This window comes from Nilaparvata lugens, chromosome 5 (assembly GCF_014356525.2).
Source record: "Nilaparvata lugens isolate BPH chromosome 5, ASM1435652v1, whole genome shotgun sequence".
In the NCBI taxonomy this organism is placed as follows: Eukaryota; Metazoa; Arthropoda; class Insecta; order Hemiptera; family Delphacidae; genus Nilaparvata; species Nilaparvata lugens.
In genome coordinates, this window is record NC_052508.1 from 16,575,219 (window position 1) to 16,599,982 (window position 24,764).

The window sequence follows — 24,764 nt, forward strand, 5'->3', positions numbered from 1 at the left end:
TACTTATAATATAATTTTTATAACACAAGGTAAATCAATCGTTAAGCTATTAATCATTACAATAGGGGAACAATAGAGATCAGTGGTTGAAGGCAACGAAATTTAATATATATTATGGAGGAAATGATATCAATAAACATAACAATACGTGGATATTATACAATGTATGATATTGTATTTTAAAGCTCGCCATTTGGTCTGCGCAATTGGAAGCAAAGCTCGGATTGAATCCGCGGCCAAGCATGGGAATTCCAGCATTGATAACGAACGTTCTCCACCCACAGCAATGGGTTGAATGTTGCATGTTACCCCAGAGGGAAGTGCAAATTTGAATTCCAAAATGACTTGCATTCTCGGCCGGCAAGAATAAATCCATGGCCCGATCAAAGGGCGACTGAGCTGCAATTCTAGAGTGAACGGACCGACCACATGGGAAACGTAAATCACCAATTAAAACTCATCCCTGTTCACGTTGCAACGAGCACTAGAACACTAGAGCGTTGCCGTTGTGCTGTTGTGCAACGAACACTAGAGCACTAGAGTTACACTCACCGACCGATAGAAGTGGGACAGTATCATAGAGGTTTGTTTATCCATCCCATCGCCACTTCGCTGTAGATTAAAGTGATAAATCAAGGAAGTTGATATTTAGGAATTGACAGACTTCGACCATCCCATAAATATCGGTTGGACCTGTGTTCCAACGAAATTTAAAATTGCGACCTGGAAGAATTGCTATCGGAATTGCGTGGTTTAAAAGTTCTATGGTCAAGTTTTCAGTGACCAAATTTCTGGTTTTTAAATGCGTAGTTGAGTTTTATCTATAACCTACTGCACTTTTGACAATGAGCTACAACAAAAAGTCATCCAATGGCAGAATAAGTTTACTGTACTTACATCAATTGAGTCGTATCACGAGTTCAAAACAGTAGTAAGATAAGTAAAATTCTTACTCGAATAGCGTTGTTTGAAATGAATTTGTAAGAAGGGTAATATGTTTGATCACCTACATAAATCAAGAAATAAATACAGAATTGAATTTTATGAGTTTGAAAATCGCTTATCGCTAGCTCGTAACCCACCTAAAGCTGTATTTTCTGAAGTATCACATCATCTCACCCCTCAACATGAACGCAAAAGCCATGTACGCTTGAGTTGCCATCACCATTAGAACTCAAAAAAAAGATAATCCATGAGACAAAGTGATTATTTTTAATGTGAACAATTATTATTAATTGAATTGAGGGCCCATCAGTCACTTGAATTGATACGGAAGGATCTGATTTTGTTTTCCACCTTCTCGAAATAGATTCAACAAGGGAGAAAATAATGAATATTACTATCATAAGAAATGTATTCTAATTATCTTGGATTCTACCACATGTTAATGTAATCCATGTGTGTCATCATGTCATTGTTTTCTCAGTACCAAGAGAAATATTGGATTTCATGTTTATTTCAGATTATCCACAAATTTTACGCTTAGAAAAATATTTTTTTCTACTACAAGAGTTCTACTATGAGTGTTTCAGCTACAGTAATCACATCAATACTATCTTTCTTGTATCACTGATATGGATCAAAGCTTCAAGTTCATCAGGTGCTCAGGTTTTTCTTGCGTCTTTTTTCAAAAATAAAAACCATCCATGATTGGACAGCGGGGATTGCTGACCGTTCCGCAAAAAAACTGTCAACCCGGGAGTTATTATTGTACGGGAGTTACAGAACGTAGAGCAAGGCTGTCAATTCATCGATCGTGATTTTCTTTTGCCAGGTGGAGAACCAAGTGTGAAGCTTTGAGAGTGACCATCGAGCTGTGAAGTATTCATGACTGCTGTTCCTAACTCACCTTCTCCTCCTCCTCCTCCACCTCCTCCACCTACTCCTACTCCTCCACCCGCTGTGATACTGTTAATCGGGGAACATCATTGATTAAAGCCCGGCTCTCTTATCTCGGAAACTTCCGTCTCTCTTCATTAATCAACGAGAAATTCGCATGGAAAAATAATAACCTTCTGGGAGCAACGAAAATATAAGAGCCCGATGGCACAGCGAGTCACTTTGAAGTCAGGATTAAAACCGAAAAATTGATTATGATTTTTGCAATGTTGCAGGAGATTTTTAATACTCGATTGTAATAAGCTCCATGAACTTCATGATTCCAATTACTTATTTACTCGTTGAATGTAAAATACCATCAATATTAATTACCAGTTTGGTATTTTTTCTCCTATATTTTTCTCAATTATTCACGAATAATTTCGTAATTTTAGATGCAAGGGCTTGTTTGACTGAGTTTCAATTTCACACAATCTGGTTTCGCCGTTTCTCTTTTGTTTGGGAGCTCGAGTCTCAACTCATCATCTTTTAGATTCACAATGAATCTGTCCCATTTTTCTCCCATTTACAACTTACTTACTATACATCCATATCACCAGTCGTCTGTATATTCTTCCTCCTTACATTCTATTCAACACACCCCACCGTGAAGCCTGTTTTTGTATTCTTATTAAAAATTCGTATTTTGATTTTCATTGTGTGTTTGTATTGAATTGAATTTGATATGTTCAATCTGTCATCGAATAATTATTCTATAATACAATTATTGTATTCTTATTCAAAATTTTTAATCCGATTTTCTTTTATGTTGGTATTGGATTGAATGAATTTTAATTGAATATTTCCAATGTGTTATCAAGTCAAGAAGTCATTCTACGTCATGGGTTGTGCTCCATAATTTCCGATTGAAATCAATGCTAATCACGTTAGTGAAGTTGGGAGACAGCAGCTCTTAATTTTTATCATAGTTAGGTATTTTGAACAACTTGGAAGCTGAGGAGTAAGTAGTCTGTCTCAGCACCATTATCAGCTAGCTAAACAGCCTCCAGCGCTTCACCGGACTTGCCTGCTATTATTTTGAGAGCAGCGCACGGCACTCCCAAGATGAGCACAGCGCCCCCCTAATTAGATTAATGAACTTGTTCCCTTGATCATAAATTAATATACCTTTCTTATTAGATGGAGTAACAAGAGACGCGCTAGGCCTTCCTCTTTACCTCTTCAAAACGATCCTTTATCAGAGCTTCTCTTGAATACAGAGACTGGCTGTTTGATGATCATTTCAAAAATGGAATTTTTTCATTCACATTAATTAAAAAAGAGGTGAGTTACATGTCTTATGGTGATAATTATATTTATCACTTCTCGGAGTTTGAAAAGAGGTCAGGATACATGTCTGGTAAAGATGATTTCCAAGTAAGAATACTAAAGTTGGAATACTTTGTTGAAAAAACTCTAGGATACTTTAAAAAAATCGGTCTCATTATTTTGAACAAATCAAACAGAGCTCAACTTTAAGTTTGCGATTGAAGTTACAATCATCTCTGAACTTCCTGCAAGAAGACTTGTCTATACAATGGAGTATCGTGACAAAGCATCTGTTATTACGATTAGAAGTATTTTTGAAGAAGCTTAGTAAATACCACTTGGGCCTACTTCAGTACTTTAAAAATAGAGAAACTTTTATCAGATCGAAACAGTTGGAATAGAGAAATAATAAAATTAATATTGCTATGGCAATATAATACTAATGTATTAATTGTAGAACACTATGGCAATTTCTATATTGGACTCCATATATGGCTTGTATAAGTCTCCTATTATTAATGGGATAAATCAACAGATACATAATTCATTATCAATTCCTGTTATGAAGTTGAAGCTATTTCCTCATCTGAAGCTATAAGTCCACTTATCTTTCCTCATCATCCTTCCTAGCCATTAGCACACTCATATCTGAAGCCTGAGACACTTTCAGCAAAACAATCAGTTTGTTAATCAATAATCAATTGGTTATTAATCATTTGCAATGTACAAATACTTCATCTAGAAACTTTCTTACAGGAATTTATCAACATTATTTTATATCTTATCTATCACAATCATATCCCAATCAATCAGCACTTCAAACTTTTTTTTTGAAACAAATTATGAATCATGAACTCGTTGATTTTCATTTCAAATAAAAATACTAAGAAATTGTCAAAAACCACAGATTTATTGATACTTAGAAAGACCGGTTTCGGTTGTTACACCATTGTCAATCTCTGATAAAATGAAACGAAGTGCAGCGGAATTTATACTAGTAGGCGAGTACTGTCATTGGTCAAGGGCATGAGCGCCTGCCTGCCATTGGCCCAGCTGGACAGTCTCCTCCCACTTAACGGTGTCACAAATTGACGGCTTAAGCAACAGACTCGTCATGATAACAAAATTTACTCTCAGTACAAAATAAGAACCAAGAAAACAAGTGAAAGATAATAAAACAAATATGTCATGTAACGTTCAAAATCCGAATGGATAAATAAAAATTCCTATTTGAAGAAATTTATAGGTCTAAGTGAAATAATAGGCTAATATCGCCAAAGATGATAACGTTAAAGATTAGATAATATCAGGCATCATGGCCAAATTGTACAACAGCCGAATAGGAATGAAAATAATTTTTGCTACCTGTATAATATTATATAAAATATTGAAAATTTGAGGTTAGGCGTAAAACATCTACTGATCGGCGACCTAATGATCGACCGAGTCGCATAACGTAGAATCTGACCAAACACCTTGGCAGAAACTTATTGTAGCGAAACAGTATTCAACTTGAGAAACCAAAGGTTACATGTGGCTAATTATTGTTGTAATATAAGAATCAATCTATAACCTTTATAAAATTACTTTGCATGTAAAAAGCATATTAAAAAACCCAAACAAAAATAATTAAATGTATTAAGGAAGTGGGAGGTTACTAGGCGCATGAATACTATAATGATTTGCATGCACCAATCAAATGTTAGCAATTGATAGGCGGCAATAGTGAGCCGATTCAAATATATTTGTATATATTCTACAAATGATGAGAATTTATGAATTATTATTGTGCAGTTTATGTTTTGGATAGGCCCGAAGGCAAATAAATTATTAAAGATGTAACATAAGTAATAATTTAATAGTTTGGTACGGTCTATTTGAGCCATGAATGGCGGAGGAAAAGATTATTTAAATTTTATGTAAATTTGGAAATCGGAAATGAAAATTGTGAATTAGAAAAGAGAACTTCGACACTTGCCTGCCAACGACCACCATGAGATGTCACCAAAAATTATAGAGCGTAATATCTTACTATACCTTTGATAGCTTAAAGTTAAATCGAATTTCTAAATTTTTTTCATAAGACTTTGCGATGCTAATGTAAAGCAGGAGTCATTTCAAATAATTTTTTAACCCCTTGGAAGAGACGACTCCGGCTACAAATAATCCAGGACCACCAGGAGTTTGGATCGACATCAGCAGCTCATAGAAAATTCCAGCACGTGAGTGAAAAATATTCGAAATAGTGATAGGGCGCCCTCATTGCTTCGAAATGAAATAAGAATCAAAGCTAGCTCTTCGAAAGGGTTTTTTATAAATTAAGAATTTGGTAAAAATACTTGCACAAGTAAAGATAGTATAAAAGGTATTTTATTAGATAGTAACGAATCAATCCATATATCAAAAGATCCATCAATCAAAGAATACTAAGTTCTAGGCTGTTAATACATATTCATATGATCATTAATTTCTGCAATATAATTTGCGATAGTATAATGTAGCTCTGATTCACTAGATGAATTGATCTATCTATTCCGTCAGGTGCCGAATCTCGCACCCTGAGATAAAAAATATTTATTATAAAGAAATCTATTGGAAACCATAGAATCTAATATATATTTGGATTATTAGTTTGTCAATTAATCATGCTGATTTAAGAAATTAATATACAAAATAGAATCGTCCAAGTTGACAAGTATCAGCAAGTTGATATCGAAGTTACATGCAAATAGATGCATATGATCATGAAATGAAAGCACATGGTAACATTTCGTGCTATAGAACTTAAAGAATAATATTAATCTGTGATATTTTATTGATTTCGTTCTTGTTATATTATATATATTTCTGTCTCTCTATATATTTTTGTTTTGACTTATTTTTTGAGATATTTGTTAATATATGTATCAAATTTTTTATGGTGTACGATTCATTTTATTCCTCATTACTATAGGATATAAGTTTTATATATATATATATATATATATATATATATATATATTATATATATATATATTTTATAAATTATCAGTATTATTGTGGAAGCTCATATCTGGGCCTATAAAGATTTTTATGAGACTATATCCTAGGAAAACCACGATCAGATTTTATAATTATTGAAATATTTCTCATGCTCTACCGATTGATGCCAAGCAGGAGGCTAATCGTTATTTAACTATAAAAAATAACGTGACAGTCAATAGAAAAAACTATTGACTAATGTATGCTTACAATGTTATGATAAAACTAAATTCGTAGTGTTGTATTGGTTGAAATGAATCTGGTTTTTCAAACTATTTTGGGAATTGTCCTTAATTACTCTTGTTATTTCTAAAGCCTCTAGATATTCAAAGATCTGCCTTTGTTAGGAGAAACTCAACATTCTCCTCAACTTTGAACTTATGATTATTTGTTATCAAATTTTCTGCAAAGTTAGATTCTCCATTTAGTTTATTCCAATCTCTGATGTGTTCTTTAATTCTACTTTTGAAACTTCTACCTGTCTGACCCACGTAACAAACAACGTGACCCTCGTTAATTTTCATTGTGTACCTTCAGTGGAACAATAAGTAATGTATGAAGAATAGGGTTCAGTATTTGGAGCTCGAACAGGTTGTTGATAAAATCTCAGGCCCCAGCTACTAGTAAACATCAATACAGTTATTAATAAGTATTTACTAATTGAATTTAATGACACTCAATACTCATTCTGGCCACATCCCTCTCCAGTCCTGATGCTTCAACTATATTATGATTAGTGCAACTCTATAAGTGCGGATTCCCAAATATCAGAGAACGTTTCCAGTACAGCGAGAATATAATTTCCATAAGTACCATTAATACTCGCTCGGCCAAGCTGAGTGACAATAGTCTAATTAGAACTCATTATATGTTCACTGTTCATATGTTTATCGGTCACTGGATGACACCAGCTTCATGCTTCACAAGCAATAGGGACTGACAGAATATGCGACAAAATTATGTCTGAATATTATCGAGAGTCGATTATAGAATGATATTGCTGGTAAATTGGCAAAGAGCAGTCTCAGTAATGGTGAACATGGATATTGATATAATCATCAAATGGCATTGCGTGATACTCAACCATACTTTGACATGCATTAGGCGACTAATTTAATAAACTAATACACTCTCATAATATATTCACTGCTATGCCCACTGTAATATCATGTCCATTGAAGCTTCTATTTTGCATATTTCTCTCTTTGTCATCTAGTATGACACAATTTAATTGGATCATACAGTATCATTACCAGCTGCTAAATTTGGGAAGAATATAAGTTATATTATCCTATTATATTAAGCGAGCAATTTCTGTATACATTTTTATATTTGGTCATTTATATTTATTTATGTCCTACGGATCTCGAAAACGGCTCTAACGATTTCTACGAAGTTTGGAACATAGTAGGTTTATGATATAAAATTTCGATTGCACTAGGTCTCATCCTTGGGAAAAATCGCTGAATGACATTGAAAGGATAATTCATCCTTGGCTGAAACAGCTGAGAATTTCGTCGTCTGTGGATAGTAAAAAAGTGAGTCTCTGGAAAATCAAAATATCGCATCCCCGAAATTCATAAGCTGACGTATAGCCAGCTGTAAAATATAAACATGATCATTTTAGAGAATTGCATTCTGTTTATCAATAGATAGAAATAACGAGCAAAGCTCGGTGCCCCGATATTGGGGCAATTATTCGAAGTAGGTGGCATTACAGATTGATTATTTCACAGTCAATGTTACGGATCATGCTGAATTGTATTTAATTTTAAATGTTATGGATCATGCTGAATTGTATTCAATTTGAATGTTATGGATAATGTTGAAATGTATTTAACTTCTGACTTCTCTTCTCATCGCAGATCAGGATATTGTAACTTTCAAAGATTTCCAGTGAATCGGAATGAGAAATGATATTTTTTGGTGTAATAAGTTTTGATAATGGAGAAAATAATATATTATTCATAATAATTATCCATGTTATTCACATAGTATCCTTTATATAATCATTCAGTTACTTATTATTTTTGCAAGTTCATACCTCTTGAAGCATTAATATGCATGGACGAAGCAAGCCATAAGGGAAAGAAGGTACAGTATCAAGTAGCCTACATTAAAACAAGAGGATGCATGCTATGAAAATGGAGAAACCTGTGTGCGGTCGGTCCCCTATGATGAGGAATAAAAACGAAACATTTCACAACCATTCTTACCCAGGAGAAAAAGTGGAGCAGTATCCAAGAAGTGAGGGTGAAATTTAAATTTCAAATTTTCGCACTTTTTCATACTCTGATTATTCGAAGATGTAAGCACCGAGACCCGAGTGAGTATGGAACAGAACACGACCAACAGCTATAAAAAAAGTCCAACACATTTTTCATCACTTCCAGATGAACTTGTATTTTTCAGTTAGAAATTTCACCTGCTGGAAACTATAAAAGGTATACTGCAGTAGGTATAAAAGGGGGATTCTGGGCCCACCAGCAATGAGCAGCCCAATTCAACCTAACCTAACCTAACCTAACCTCCCCAAACCTAGTCTCAGTCATTTTGTCTGGCCCCACCAGTGATGAGCAACCTAACCTAACCTAACCTAACCTAACCTCCCCCAAACCTAGTCTCAGTCATTTTGTCTCTCACCATGACTCCTTCCCCAACCAATAGGAGAGCAGGAAGCCTCCCCACCATGATTTTCTCCCCAAAAACAGGCGATGACAGGTGTGCTAAGAACAGGTGCAGCTGCCCTTACCAAAACCATAAAAAAATTTCCTATTTAAAATTCCCCTATTAAAAATTTTTTTATTCCCATACTAAATTCTGGTATTTGATATTCTTAAGGTGGGTACTTAAGTTTATCGAGATTCTTAGAATATTTTTTTTTTAACTTTAATTCTTGTATCCAATGGTAATGTGGATATCCATCCTCTAATACTATTCTCTTATCATCTTTGGAACAAAGAGCTTTTTTATTATATCCACTGTATAGACATGATGCTCTTTAGATCTGATGCAGGTATTTATCAGTCTATGGTCATTATTCAAGCTGAGACAATTCAAATAATCATCAAATGTAATATATTTATTTAATGCAGCTGACTGAACACCTTTTGCTTTTTTATTTCATGGTCATTCATTCTTATGGAATACATTTTTGCATGAAGACCCACAAATTCCAAGATTATCTTACTATTTGCCTCATCCTTGAACTTTCCCAATACTTATGTTGTATATACAAAGTGCAGACATGTCTGTCTCATAAGTTTCCCAATATATCATAATCATGCTGGATCATTAATACAATACAATATTATTTTCAACTGATGAAATAAAAATGTTTGAATAATTAGAATAAATCAAATATCCAGAAGAGGTAGGCTCATGAGGCTCATGAAATTCACTGTAATCCATAAAAGTGTAAGAGGTTAACGTTAATAAAGCCTATAGCTTAAAGTTGATACATAATAACATCAAATATTCATAAGAATATCTTGATAACCGTTATTACAACATTATCGATCTCTAAGTAAAACTGAAGAGCCACAGAATAATATATCGTATTGAGCAAGCGCTACGATTGGTAGATGGATGGCCAATCAACGTAGCATCTGCCATTGGCCTAGATAAGCCACTCCCACAATGTCAGGTTCATACAAACGTCACAAAATGGCGGTTCATATACACAACTTTAAAAGCTGGATCCCCAGTATTATCAGTTAACGTGTTCAGTACAGTAAAAATATAATTCTCATGAGTACAAATGAGTCTATTCTCTCTCGGTACGGCCAAGCAAGTATGAATAGTCCTATAAGAATACATAAAAATTATTTTTCACTGTACCGTACAAAAAAAATTAATGTTTCACTGTCTACTTTCAGTGATACTAATTTGTGGAAATACAGCTCTGTAGTGAGGTCCACGTTATAATGGCAGTGTAGGATTGACAATACTGTTGCTATCCTTTTCTATCATACAACAAAACAGATAGCGCTATCTCTCTCTAGCTTTGCAATGTTGTCTGTTTTCCAGAATATTTTATTTTTACTTTTGACAGTGACTGTACAAAAGTAGACAAACAATACTCAACCGCCATTTTTTTTCTTCATTCTATCAAAATAATTTAATACACAAGTCGTATAATTGATTTAAAATGTATTTTTGGAACAATTAAATAATTTTTAGACATTTGGATAAACACAAATTAAAATACCTGAAATGGCATTTCAAAAGTTGATAACTAACCATCCTTGACTTCATCCAAGCTTCAGTTAGCCTACATGTATAGGTTAGACCTACTCGTACCGGTATGAATAATATTGTAAGGTTATTTCAGAATTATTTCCATCGAAATTACTCATTTTTAATCGGATTTATATTTTTCTATTATCTTCAAAAGGGATTGGAATAGAATACCTACCAAAAAACTTAATTTCTGTTGTTTTGAAATTCATATTGGTGTATCACAGCTTTTTAAATTAGCCGCCATTTCAGGTTTGTATAAAATAAAGTCTGATCTCAGTTATGGATCAAATTTTTGAATCAAATTATGAAAAATATATAAATTCTTGATTAATCTGACATTAAATTGATTATTTTATCAAGGAAATGATAATTATTATTAGATCAAATTTAATGGGATGAATTGAGTAACAGCTGTGTACACTCAGTGGCAAAATGGAGAGACTTGGCAACGTTTTTCTCCTATCTTTTTTCACTGCCATTATAACGTGGACCTCACTATAGTTGGTTTCTTCAAGAGAATGTATAGAATATTTTCTTTCCAAGCGGGTTCAGAGTTATAAAAATGAATTCAAATAATGTTGAAAGTAACATTTGAAAATAGAATTTTGAATATATTCTGAACAGAATGCAACACTGGAAACACTTGGGTTGTTGAATTTCTCACATTTCAGAGTGGCGTGAATTGCACTTAAGAGCTGTGACATGCTCAGGATTCAAGAAGGTCGGAATTTATTTGCAAATTCCATTTACTCCCTTTTGTGGCTGCACACAACACCTACCAGGTTGCGCGAATTGCGTGATAATATTCACTGTAGCACCATTTGTTCGTTGTTACAATTTCGTACTACGTCCCATATTTACTTCAAAGCTGATGATTTTAATAGTGGATTTTATTGATATAGACCTGAGTAATAGAATGATTAGGTTTGAATATTGGAATAATGTCACTGCATTACTGCAACAATTATATTACTGGCTATTTCATACTCAATAAAAGAATCAAATGAATATTGTGCTTTTAGAGTTGATTAGAGTTGAAAGAATGACATGTGATAAGAGATTAATATTAAATTCAATACTATCCCTATCATAATTCGCCAATAAAGTTGGTGAGAAATCTCTAATAGAATCAACATTGCCTAAAACAATTTTAATCTATACGGTGCAAAAATAAGAAGATGAAAATATCTTACGTCACATGGACGGGAAGGGGCCTATTGCAGTAGAGAATGATGTTTCTAGTCAAGGCGTTAGCCGAGACTTGAACTTCATTCGAGCACTGCAAAAAACATTCACGTCCAAGTAATGTGCACTATTTTTTGTCACAATAATCTAAAGAAGAATAATTGAGAAATGGAAAACACTACCTGCTTGTGCTGAAGTTAGAACATGCATTCTATAAACATCTTATTTTCATTTATCTTGTCTTCTTGTTGTTTTTCATTCTTTTGCTTTCTACTGTTCAGCTAGCTCACAAGTCTGACTTTGCTGGCTGTGCCAAAGATTTATTATAATTCACATTTTGTCTTATGTATCTTGTATTTTGGCGAAATATATATTTTATAACCTAGTTCACAAATTCCGAATCAGGAATTTTGCGGAAGTTAACAAAACTTCCACCTGGAGCGCTAAAAATTATTTTTCACTGTACCGTACAAAAAAAATTAATGTTTCACTGTATACTTTCAGTGATACTAATTTGTGGAAATACAGCTCTGTAGTGAGGTCCACGTTATAATGGCAGTGTAGGATTGACAATACTGTTGCTATCCTTTTCTATCATACAACAGAACAGATAGCGCTATCTCTCTCTAGCTTTGCAATGTTGTCTGTTTTCCAGAATATTTTATTTTTACTTTTGACAGTGACTGTACAAAAGTAGACAAACAATACTCAACCGCCATTTTTTTTCTTCATTCTATCAAAATAATTTGATACACAAGTCGTATAATTGATTTAAAATGTATTTTTGGAACAATTAAATAATTTTTAGACATTTGTGATAAACACAAATTAAAATACCTGAAATGGCATTTCAAAAGTTGATAACTAACCATCCTTGACTTCATCCAAGCTTCAGTTAGCCTACATGTATAGGTTAGACCTACTCGTACCGGTATGAATAATATTGTAAGGTTATTTCAGAATTATTTCCATCGAAATTACTCATTTTTAATCGGATTTATATTTTTCTATTATTTTAAAAAGGAATTGGAATAGAATACCTACCAAAAAACTTAATTTCTGTTGTTTTGAAATTCATATTGGTGTATCACAGCTTTTTAAATTAGCCGCCATTTCAGGTTTGTATAAAAATAAAGTCTGATCTCAGTTATGGATCAAATTTTTGAATCAAATTATGAAAAATATATAAATTCTTGATTAATCTGACATTAAATTGATTATTTTATCAAGGAAATGATAATTATTATTAGATCAAATTTAATGGGATGAATTGAGTAACAGCTGTGTACACTCAGTGGCAAAATGGAGAGACTTGGCAACGTTCTTCTCCTATCTTTTTTCACTGCCATTATAACGTGGACCTCACTATAGTTGGTTTCTTCAAGAGAATGTATAGAATATTTTCTTTCCAAGCGGGTTCAGAGTTATAAAAATTAGTTCTAATAATGTTGAAAGTAACATTTGAAAATAGGATTTTGAATATATTCTGAACAGAATGTAGCACTGCAAACACTTGGGTTGTTGAATTTCTCACATTTCAGAGTGGCGTGAATTGCACTTAAGAGCTGTGACATGCTCAGGATTCAAGTAGGTCGGAATTTATTTGCAAATTCCATTTACTCCCTTTTGTGGTTGCACACAACACCTACCAGGTTGCGCGAATTGCGTGATAATATTCACTGTAGCACCATTTGTTCGTTGTTACAATTTCGTATTACGTCCCATATTTACTTCAAAGCTGATGATTTTAATAGTGGATTTTATTCATATAGACCTGAGTAATAGAATGATTAGGTTTGAATATTGGAATAATGTCACTGCATTACTGCAACAATTATATTACTGGCTATTTCATACTCAATAAAAGAATCAAATGAATATTGTGCTTTTAGAGTTGATTAGAGTTGAAAGAATGACATGTGATAAGAGATTAATATTAAATTCAATACTATCCCTATCATAATTCGCCAATAAAGTTGGTGAGAAATCTCTAATAGAATCAACATTGCCTAAAACAATTTTAATCTATACGGTGCAAAAATAAGAAGATGAAAATATCTTACGTCACATGGACGGGAAGGGGCCTTTCGCAGTAGAGAATGATGTTTCTAGTCGAGGCGTTAGCCTAGACTTGAACTTCATTCGAGCACTGCAAAAGACATTCACGTCCAAGTAATGTACACTATTTTTTGTCATAATAATCTAAAGAAGAATAATTGAGAAATGGGAAACACTACCCGCTTGTGCTGAAGTTAGAACATGCATTCTATAAACATCTTATTTTCATTTATCTTGTCTTCTTGTTGTTCTTTCAATCTTTTGCTTTCTACTGTTCAGCTGGCCACAAGTCTGACTTTGCTGACTGTGCCAAAGATTTATTATGATTTACATTTTGTCTTATGTATCTTGTATTTTGGCGAAATAAATATTTTATAACATAGTTTACGAATTCCGAATCAGGAATTCTGCGGAAGTTAACAAAACTTCCACCTGGAGCGCTGAAGGTGTTTTTTGTAGCAGTTTTGCTTCGGAACTAGGATACAATATACTCGACTGTAGAGAGAAAAAAATGGTTTCATTACAGTAGAGTATGCTGTGATGAGAATCATATGTCTATTTGTTCTGTATAAATATTTATTATAATCTAAAAAGCACGAAAATCCATAGTATACAAAACTCATATAAAAAACTAAATGTATATTGTTTATTAACATCGTATATCGCGATTTATTTACGAAATTATTTAAGATAAACACTCCATATATTTATATAAAAACTTTTTATTTAAATTTTTCTATTATAAAGTTGAAGAAGCCCTGATCCTGAAGCGACCAATTGTATTGAGTTTATTAAATTGAAGGCCAATCAGAAAGAAGCTTACAAAATTGTTCTAGGAAGAGATAAATTTTTCTGAAAACCTCTTTCTTCTGGCTTTCTTCTGACCTGAGAGGACGCACCTAGAGTTTAGGGTTCTTTCTTCCTTTAAATTGTAAAAATTATCAAGCCAACCCCTTTTTTAAATGTGAAATATTTGTATTAAATGTTAAATTATCTGTGAACTCAGTGTTGTTGAAGAGTTCGTAATTGTAATCATTCCCTATAAATATATCTTCAATTTAGAAATAAATCCAAGAGAAATCTGGACCACGCATTAGCCCAGCAGTGACGAGAGAGACCTGCCTAATTAATTATTGGAAATAATTAATTCAATCCACGAGACCGTCAAGAACTTCATGAATGTGAGTGATAAGTCAAACGAGCTCGTTTTAGGCTTTCTACGTATAGTGGGGAAATTAATCAAAAGCGCTATTCAAATTAACTTAAATTAAAGAAAAAGTCACAACATGTTGAGTGATATCACATAGTTCATAAGAACATTTTATAAATTTATTTGATATATGTAGGAATCTTACTTCCATGCACGGCCCGAACTCATTATAAAACCCTGAGATTTTATTTGTTAAATATCAATTTTATTAATTATTATTTTTTGATAATTGATCAAAGTAAGCCATATCAAATCTATAGACCAAACAGGTTTTTATTTGTAGAATTTTGAATTGACTGGAAGTCTAAGCATCAGTATTAAATATAATATATTTATAAATTTTTAAAGCTCACTATTGTGAATACTAGCAAATCTTGTGATAATTATTCAGATTTTAGAAAGAATTTATTTAAGAAAAATTATAGATATAGAAAATTTTATATACACTGTTTTATGGGAATATATTTTGTGTTTTATGTCAGCATACAAAATCATAGAATTTTTTATTATATCCTAACTCATCTCGTGATATACAGTTTGAGCTGTTTTGGTACCAATAAATATTCAGCAGCACATAAAATTATTGAATCAATTAGTATTGATCTTATTAAGAGCACTCCATACTTATCATCCTTTGATGATAGTCATATTAGTCTGCCAGAAAGAGTATATTGAATTATTACATTAATAAGGTTCCAGTTATATCATATAAGGATCCAGAGAGCTTCAAGAACTGGCGTTGTAAGTTCTAAGGAATTTCGGAAGGATAAATTGGTGAATACCTGTATTCATGACGAGCGTTTCAAGAATCAACTAGAAAAAACTATAGTTGGTCTTTATTATTCTCTAGTGGGTACATGGTTATTGATAATCAGTCATCAAATATTCTTTTGATTTCCTCTTTGGTATTCTTCAAGAACTTCATAGAAGCAGCGGTAAGAATTAATAATCACTGGTCATTGAACCTTATGGTGATTAATTGCATCTGGGAAATTCATGTATCTACCACTGAGCTAGAGCTGAGGTTTGAACCCAGCAATTTTGCGAGCCGGACGGCCTTTATTTTTTGTGAATTTATTCGCAAAAGAGGGAATCTAACAACTGCTCTTATAAATACAAAGAACATCGTATCATCTGTAAAGGATTTGCAATTTACCACCTTACAATACCAATCACATAACCAAACCTATAGCTTTCTTCAATAAGAATCTAGTCTGAAGATACTATACGGTCTTCTCCTGAGAATATCTATAGATAATTGAATAGATTGATAAATATAACCTGGAAAATAGCTCTTTATAATTGTATCTAATATATTGGTATTCAGACATGACACCTTATGTCTACCCCAACAGACTTAGCTGATCATGATTTGCATTAGTACAAATATTTTAATGATTGACTTGATTTTTTGATTCTGCCTCAAAAATGTACCTACAGTCCAGGATTGAAAGTTTTATATCAATCTATCACCTAGCTTTCTTCAATAAGAATCTAGTCTGAGGGTATTATATGGTCTTCTCCTGGAAATATCTATGAATGAATAAATTTATAACCTGACAATGGCTTTTTATAATTTTATCTATTATATTGGTATTCAGACCTGACACCTTATGTCTACTCCAACAGACTTAGCTGATCATGATTTGAATTGGTACAAATATTTTAAAGATTAACTTGATTTAATGCTGTCTCAAAATTCTCCCCTTGCAGTCCAGGATTGAATCATTAATAATATTTTTTATTATTGCAATCACATGAGTATTGAATTTACAACCCCGTAAGTTGAAGCTTAGCATTTTATCATAGCCACATAGCATTTAAGTCCGTCAGTTTTTTACGTCAAAATTGAACTGCTATTTTATCGCTACGAAAACGATGAGATTTTATTGCTAAGCATGATTTTAACAATTTGTCTCACAAAACTGCAGCGTCATACAATAATTATTATTTATCGGATATAACGAGGGTAGAGAGTGAGGACATCCCAACACTCAGCTCCCTAATAATATGTCAAGTGCAGGGTTGATGCATGTAGCAGCGAAATTATTCTATTATCGTTCCACGTTCAGTAAAAACATTACTGAGATATAATATAATTTGAAGCGACATGTTTGCCAGATATCACCGCCAGGTGGCATCTCCACTACGTGTGCAAATCTGTGGCTGGACGACAGCAATTTCCGTTTTAACAGTTTTCGCGCAAAACACATAAACGAGGAAGAGTGAGAAAGAGAGACACACGTTGAGAGAGAAAGAGAGGGAATGGATCCTGCTACGTCGTCATTGGGCTTACGCTGTCCAAATGTCCGCAAATCGAATCCAGCGGTTTTCCTCGATTTTCCCCGACAAAGAAAAACGTAATCCATATTCAACGCCTGCCCACACAATCACAGTTTCTCGACTTACGCGGGAAACGGTTGTCAAGGCGGGAAAACGCACCCGGTGACACTTTCATGTAAATTGACACGATATTTCCAAATGCCCGGTAGCTTACTTTGATTGAAAAATCCCAGTCTCCTCTTTAGACTCCGGTTCTATAGTGAAGTGATTTTAAATTTTCATCTCTGTCCTAGACACCTCCGGTTCTATAGTGCGATGATTTTAAATATTGACATCTCTGATTGATTGGGAAGCATTCATCCTATTTACAACGAATGCTGTCAGTTTAAAGTGAATCACACTCGGCTTTAGCTCACACTCGGCGACATTTAGATTGATTCCTGAGATCTTCCAGGATGAAAATTGAAATACTGGAATATTTTTTTACAAGCAGACAGTGTGTAATGTAGTTTGGAAGGATAAAATAGGAATCCTGATACTGAAATTGGAACACAGCAGCAGCCTCAGTTGCAAGATGACGTTCAGGAATCGAACTGGGAATTGGATTTCATGATTGAATCAAACTCCAATTCATTTTTCGGAATCAACAAACCGGATTTGAATACGTGTGAAGAACATTCTGATGTGTCATGTGGAAGAATATTTTTCCGGTCGCTTCCATCCACACACATGCGTTCATGATATTTCTATCACTTTTTCCACCTCTTGTTCCCTCTTTCTTCTATTTCGGTTAAGTGCTGAGGGGGAGGGTATCCTTGATACCCTCTCTGAGAATGGACTTCTCATGGTGCAAATTTCACCGTTTCATGTGAAAAAACACCTTAACTTTTGCATATTTCATCATTTTTCTTGCTCAATATTATTGTAAAACTCATTAGTTTAATATGATTGACCATGTTATTTTACCGCTACTGATATTTATTTTTAACGCTTAAACTTAAGTTGAATTTTGTTTTGTTAGACATATGAATAAAGGTATCTGAATTTCTATCCATTCTTCCTTATATTCTATTCCTTCCTTCCTTCTATCCATTATATTCCTTAATTGACTACTACTGAAAACAACAGATTGATATTTTATTATTGTATTACACTACTCGAATGCTTGTTCATTGCTTACTTTACCAAGATATTCTTCATTTTATTTTTATTCCAGCCGGCAACGATAACCTAGATGACTCGGCGTTGCACCCTTCAGTCCGCTAGCACTACCTGGTCACGGGTACGAAAACCGCCGGTAGGCATGGACGTTTGGTCATCTCTTCAAATCACCCTCACAGTTTTCATTACTCACGCACAAGCAAAAATCTAAAGTGCTCAAGAGATGGTAGCCTATCTAGCTCATCCACATTACGAGAAATTAAAAAAATTTAGTAAGACAGCTGTTCAATCTCAATTATTGAAGATTGGTAGGAATGCCTAGAATGGTAGGGGTGCCTTAATATTTTCAAAGGAGTGTTTGATAAAACAACTAACGACCTGACAAACTTTTTTTGGGTTGAGATTTTTGGACTTTCCATGAGGTGAAGGGTTGGCGGGGGTGTTAAATAGTTATTGTTGAATTGTAATAGAATCAGAGACCATTTCAGAAATGTGGGCTTTAATCAACTAGAACTGAACATGAGTGGTTGAATAAGAGAAATCAACAAATTGAATAAATAGCGGTTGCTATGATTGCATCACCACATGAATACAGTAGAACATAGAGATCTTACTGTTTATGTCAATACATTGTATATTGGTATGATAGGTGTTATCAATATTATCAAGATTGAATAGAATAGAATACAGTATAACATAGAGATTTTACTGTTTATGTCAATACATTGTACATTGGTATGATAGGTGATTTCAATATTATCAAGATTGAATAGAACCATACGATAGCATCATTTTCAAATAATATTTATAATATACTAGTAGTTCTGTGAACAGTAGACCTCACGCAGTATCCTCATCCACAAGTACCTGAATGAAACTATAGACCTCACGGAAATACAGCAATAGACTGGCTTCTCCACACATCTGTGTAATCACTTGTCAGCTGATTTATGATGAATAATTCTATAGTCTGACTTTTACTCTAATATTGGCGTATGAAGGAGGCTCCTTTTTCCTTTTATATTATCCTTGAAATGCAAAATTTCCAAAAACCTCGTATATACGTCGACGCGCAATTAAGATAGGAACATACCTGTCAAATTTCATGAAAATCTATTACCGCGTTTCGCCGTAAATGCGCAACATATAAACATTAAGAGAAATGCCAAACCGTCGACTTGAATCTTAGACCTCACTTCACTCGGTCAATTATATACCTTCATCAAAAGTGGATGTGACACTATTCAAATTGTTGTTATTATCGATCTCACCCACTGTTTTTCAATCCTTGAAACGTTTCCACTATAATTCAATCGCATTTAATAATGTAATATGACGGAGAACTATCAATTATCCAAGCATTCTAAATTGTTATCGACTTCAACATTGTCTCGCCCGTACTTCCTAGTCGACCATTAATCAGTGATAGAGGTAGACCGGGCTGTATAACATGAGAATCGCTCACTGACAGAGTTGGACCTCGTCCAACGCACTGTTAATAAGAATGGGTACAAGTCTCCCACTTGGATCAATGCCTACTGCTAAGATGGAATAAAGCGTATCAATCTTACATAGGCTACACAAGTCGTCACATTTTCAGTCCAACAATTTGACACAGTAAAGTTCGAGAACTCAACGGGTTTCAGTTTAATTAGTTGTGTGTCAAGTCGAGATCAAAGCCGTCAAAATTTACACTGTAACTTGCTGTCACTTCATTCATGCTTGAAATCAGCTGGCAGTTCTAGCTCAGTTATAATGCTCAGTGATGCAGGGCTGACAAAACTTCAAGAATAATGAAACTGAATGTTTCTGAATTGGATGACAATTGAAATGAAGTGGGTGTCACACTTAAATTTAGGGAGTTGTAATGATAAAGTTGAGTGCTCAGCTTCAAAACTTACAATAATGAATTGTGTGTGTTTGTAGCACCCATGAGTGGAAATTAATAGTATAATAAAATCTAAATTCACATGAAACTGATTGGGTGCTTCAAAAACCAGCAACTCATTAAAAAGTGTTTTTCAGCTTCATGTGAAATGACATTTTCGTGAATGTTTGGATTGCAAATATACACGTAGACGTGTATAACGAATTAATGCTTAAAGAAAAGAATGTGTACATAGTTTTGTGTGGTTTTCAGTGACGTGAAACGCCTGGAAGTAATGTCCAACCTACAAACTGTCACTTCTGTTTTTGCTGATGTTTTGCATGCTCCAGTAACAGAACTCGAATAATTTGACAAGGAATACTAGGAATTGAATGTGACATAACGAAAGTTTCACCGGAAATTGGTAGGATAGAAATTTCCTCTTACTGTTAGCAGAGACTTTGATTTACATATTGGGTAACCATTCCATGAATATCATGCAATTCCGACAGTGACATACCAATATTTATCCAAATTAAACTCTTTTAAAACTGAAAATTCATAGCACTGGAATCTTTTGACTGAAATTAAACAAGGTGGCTTGGAAACAAAACAAAATTACTACAGAAAAAGTTCCTCCGTGGAATGAGAACTGTTATATTTAGAACATTGTGAAGGGAGTTTGCAGAATATTGATTATTTTTGCTTATAGATTATGTTGTAGAATTTTGAATAGTATGAGTCAAATTCATTTTCATGTCAGACTTGACTGCTAAATTGATTCTTTAGAACTGCTGTAGCTAGATCTTCAAATGGATGTAATCTCTTAAAAACGGCTTTGATTCTTTATCACAACTCATTAATCAATACTCAATGTCATTACCATCATCTATGGATGTTATCTAAGATGTTCTCTTTCATTTATATTACTGACATAGTCAACAATTCACAGCAAAAATTCTATCATTTCAATGAGAAACATCTTATCCAAAAAAAAGTTATTGAAGTGAAAAATCTAGGAATTCTACAATATGAATTAAAATTACAATGTTTATTTGAAGTATATTCATATGATTCTTCTCAATATTATAATTATATAATAATTATTATTATGATACTGTGTTATCAATCATTAAAAATTATAATATTGAGAAGAATCATATACTTCAAATGAACATTGTAATTATAAGTCATATTGTAGAACTCCTTGATTTTTCACATTGATAACTTTTTTTGGATAAGATGTTTTCCATTGAAATAATAATAATTATTATCATACTGTGTTATCAATCATTATATTATAATATTGAGAAGAATCACATACTTCAAATAAACATTGTAATTGTAAGTCATATTGTAGAACTCCTAGATTTTTCACTTTAATAACTTTTTTTGGATAAGATATTCTTCATTGAAATGATAGAATTCCAATAATTGTATTTAGAAATAAGGAGAAACCTTTAATATGATTTAGAAGCCTCTAGAAATAAGGGCTCTGTAATCAATTTTTTATGTTCAAAATTGATCAATCACAAGCAGCGATAGAAAATTGATTGCAGAGCACTTATTTCTAAAGGACATCAAATGTATGGTGCAAACATTTTTAATGGTTACCTGAAATGTAACTATTATTACTCAATATAGTGTTAATTGAGTGATCAGGTAGCTTGATGTTTCTTATATAAACATAGCATTTTCTACAGATTTCACTAGATAAATTGTACGTGAAAAGCAGACCTTAACTTGGACTGTGTCATAGGATGTGACTGTGACTAAATTTGGAAGAAAGATACCACAAAGATTGCCTTATTATTACATATACAAAACTTATTACATCAGTGTCATTTGTATATTGAATAAATAGAATAAATGAATGTGGCATACTTGCCATATTTGATGAACTAAAACAGGATCTCCAATAAATAGGCTTTGAAGTTGAGGATGCCATTGATAAAGTGAAAATAAACCATTTACTTAAAATGCACATATTCAATTTGCCAAAAATGCACAGGGAGATTGTAATCACTGATGCAGAAAGACGAATACGATCCGAGAGAATGAAGAAATATTGGGCTGATCGAAAAGCCACACAGCTTCAGAACCAATGACGTTTTTAGTTGATTGACTTAAGTGGTCCTATGTGGCCAAAAAAGACGAAAAAAAGAATAAATAAAATGGAAGAAATCACGTTTGAACTGAAAGTGCGAAATATATTCTCTACTTTTGTGAAAAACACATGGAATGCAAATCATAAACAAATAGAAAAATACTGTGTATAAACTATTATAAAAGATAATAAAAGAGATGAGAAGGATGCACTTACTTATTGGAGCGATTGTTCCCTACGAAATGAGGAAGTCTTTTATCACTCAGCGCACAACACTTAGAACAGTTTAGAGTTTAACACGTTAGACTTCAGTGACCTCTCACATATTCTGTCATTCTCAAACTAGAATATGATTGTCTAGAATAATATGCAACTGATTAGATGAAACAGTATCTTTCAATTATTGTAGTTTGTAGTTTGTAGTGTCAGTATCAGAAGCTTTTTAAGAAGTAACTCTCATTGATTCGTCCATACTTAGTTGAATAACACTGATAAAATTAGTACTCAATTTACTCACATTTATTACAAATCTGATTGTGATTTGAGTTTATAGAAGAGCGAATAATCTTTTAGAGATATGTCGGATATTCAATCACGGTAACGTTTTTGTTAATGATGCATGTAATCAGATAAGAGAAATAGATGACGTGATTTCAGTGACCAAACGATGTATTTTTTTAGTAAGATTTTCCAGTTCTAGAATCGAGTAAGTTAAGAGGAAAAGCTGTCTAAGGGCGGTTTTCTGGGACCGGCTAGACATGGACCGACTGGTTCAACGTACGACGCGCAACTGGTGGTCAAAACCCGACGCCTAGAGCGTCGCGACGCTTTGGCAGAGAGCAGCGTTGATCACACGCACATGCGCATCAGCGCGTCACCCTCTCTTATTGGTCGAATCTCAACTCTGATCTTCTACCCTCCACCACGTTACTTGCTGAATGACCATAATCACAAATAATGTATTTTCGCCACGCTGCACAGAAAGCAGCTGTTTTCCAGTCCCTACGTAGATCTGGAAGACATTGTTTGCAGACGACTCTCGTCTGACGTCAGAACAGGTTTCTTTCCGGCCTAGGGCGGAAAGAGTTCCCTTTCCAGCCGCTAACATGGAACTAAGAAAGGTGATCAAAAAACTTTAAATTATTTGTGTTCATTATTCAATAATTGAAACATTTATAATAATATCATCTTATTGTCATTTGAAAGAATAAAAAGTATAAACTCAACCTCCCACATAATTGAACATCATCTTTTAGGTTATTCAGACAAATCAGAATAAAAAATAAAAATACTTGGATAATTTCCTGATATTCAGATTTGCTAGAGCTATGACCTTCCACTTCTGCTTTCGGAAGTGCTTAATAAACAATTATTGTCATATATACATAATATATTGTTTATTTTTGTGTGTGGCGAAAAATAGCGTTCGCACCACAGGCAAAAATGTTTTTTCGCCACACTTGGATGTAATGAGCTGGTTTACGTGCGTCATATGGAGGCCGAAAGTGATCGTTTTCCGACCAGGCCGGTAAAACTTCACGGCCCTAGGGCTGTAAAATGACCTTGAATAACAGCTGATCGTATCCGATCTCACAAATCATAGAGAGATAATCTCATAACGACTGTAATAATCTATATAATTATGTATAGTGAATCGCGGTATTATGTCTATAATATATTTTATAAATTACTGTTTCATAATTTAATATTTATAAATAGCCTCAACAATATAATGTTGGCTGCATTGTCCATTGTCAGAAAGGTACGTATCGCTAGTATTTAAAAGTGAAGAATCGAATTTGAAATCAAAGTACAATAATTGTATCAATATTTAAAAGTAATAATAATTATTAACAATTATTGTTTCTTTTTATTATCGAATTCCACTTCTTAATGCAATACAATCAACAATAATAATAAGAAAATACAGCAGAGTTCTGAAGTTTAAGGTAAGCCTACTGGTGAAACTCATCCTTGACTGAAAATTCCTAGTAATTTTTCCGAAATTCATTATTAAAACTGTTAGATAATATTTTTCTTCAATATTAAACCATATAGAGAAAACATTAGGCCCACTCAAGATTGAATCTTCGAATGTTTTCTCTATGATTTAACTATTTTCAGAGCAATATTTTGTTGTGAAAATGCCGGCAAACTGGCTTCAAATTTGCCGCTATACACTATATTATAGTAGTAGCCTAGATACGTTACCTGACTTAATTCAGAGTGAAAATTTTATTGTGAGACAGATAATATATTAATTTTAATAATATAAGTCATGAGCCAAAGTCTGTTGTAAGTTTACGCTTTTTAGGAGTGAAGTAAACTTTAGAAGTCTAGTTTTTTACATTACAGTATTACGTGTCTGCTAAATCTTATGAGTCAGGCGCCTTCGTTCAACAATACGCAATGGCCGAGAGCGTAAAGGCATAATACATCAGTACTCATAATTCGGTGATTAAACATGATCAAGGTTCGAATCT

At 33.4% G+C, this 24,764-nt stretch overlaps 1 protein-coding gene across 1 annotated transcript in view; it reads right to left on the bottom strand.

Moving 5' to 3' along the window:
* Window positions 1-23,073, bottom strand: part of LOC111045768 (adenylate cyclase type 2) — a 325,456-nt gene extending 302,383 nt beyond the window's left edge. The window contains exon 1 of the mRNA XM_039429390.1: window positions 22,498-23,073. The gene's annotated coding sequence lies outside the window, so the exon portion shown is untranslated. The remainder of the gene's footprint in view (window positions 1-22,497) is intronic.
* Window positions 23,074-24,764: the final 1,691 nt, after the last annotated feature.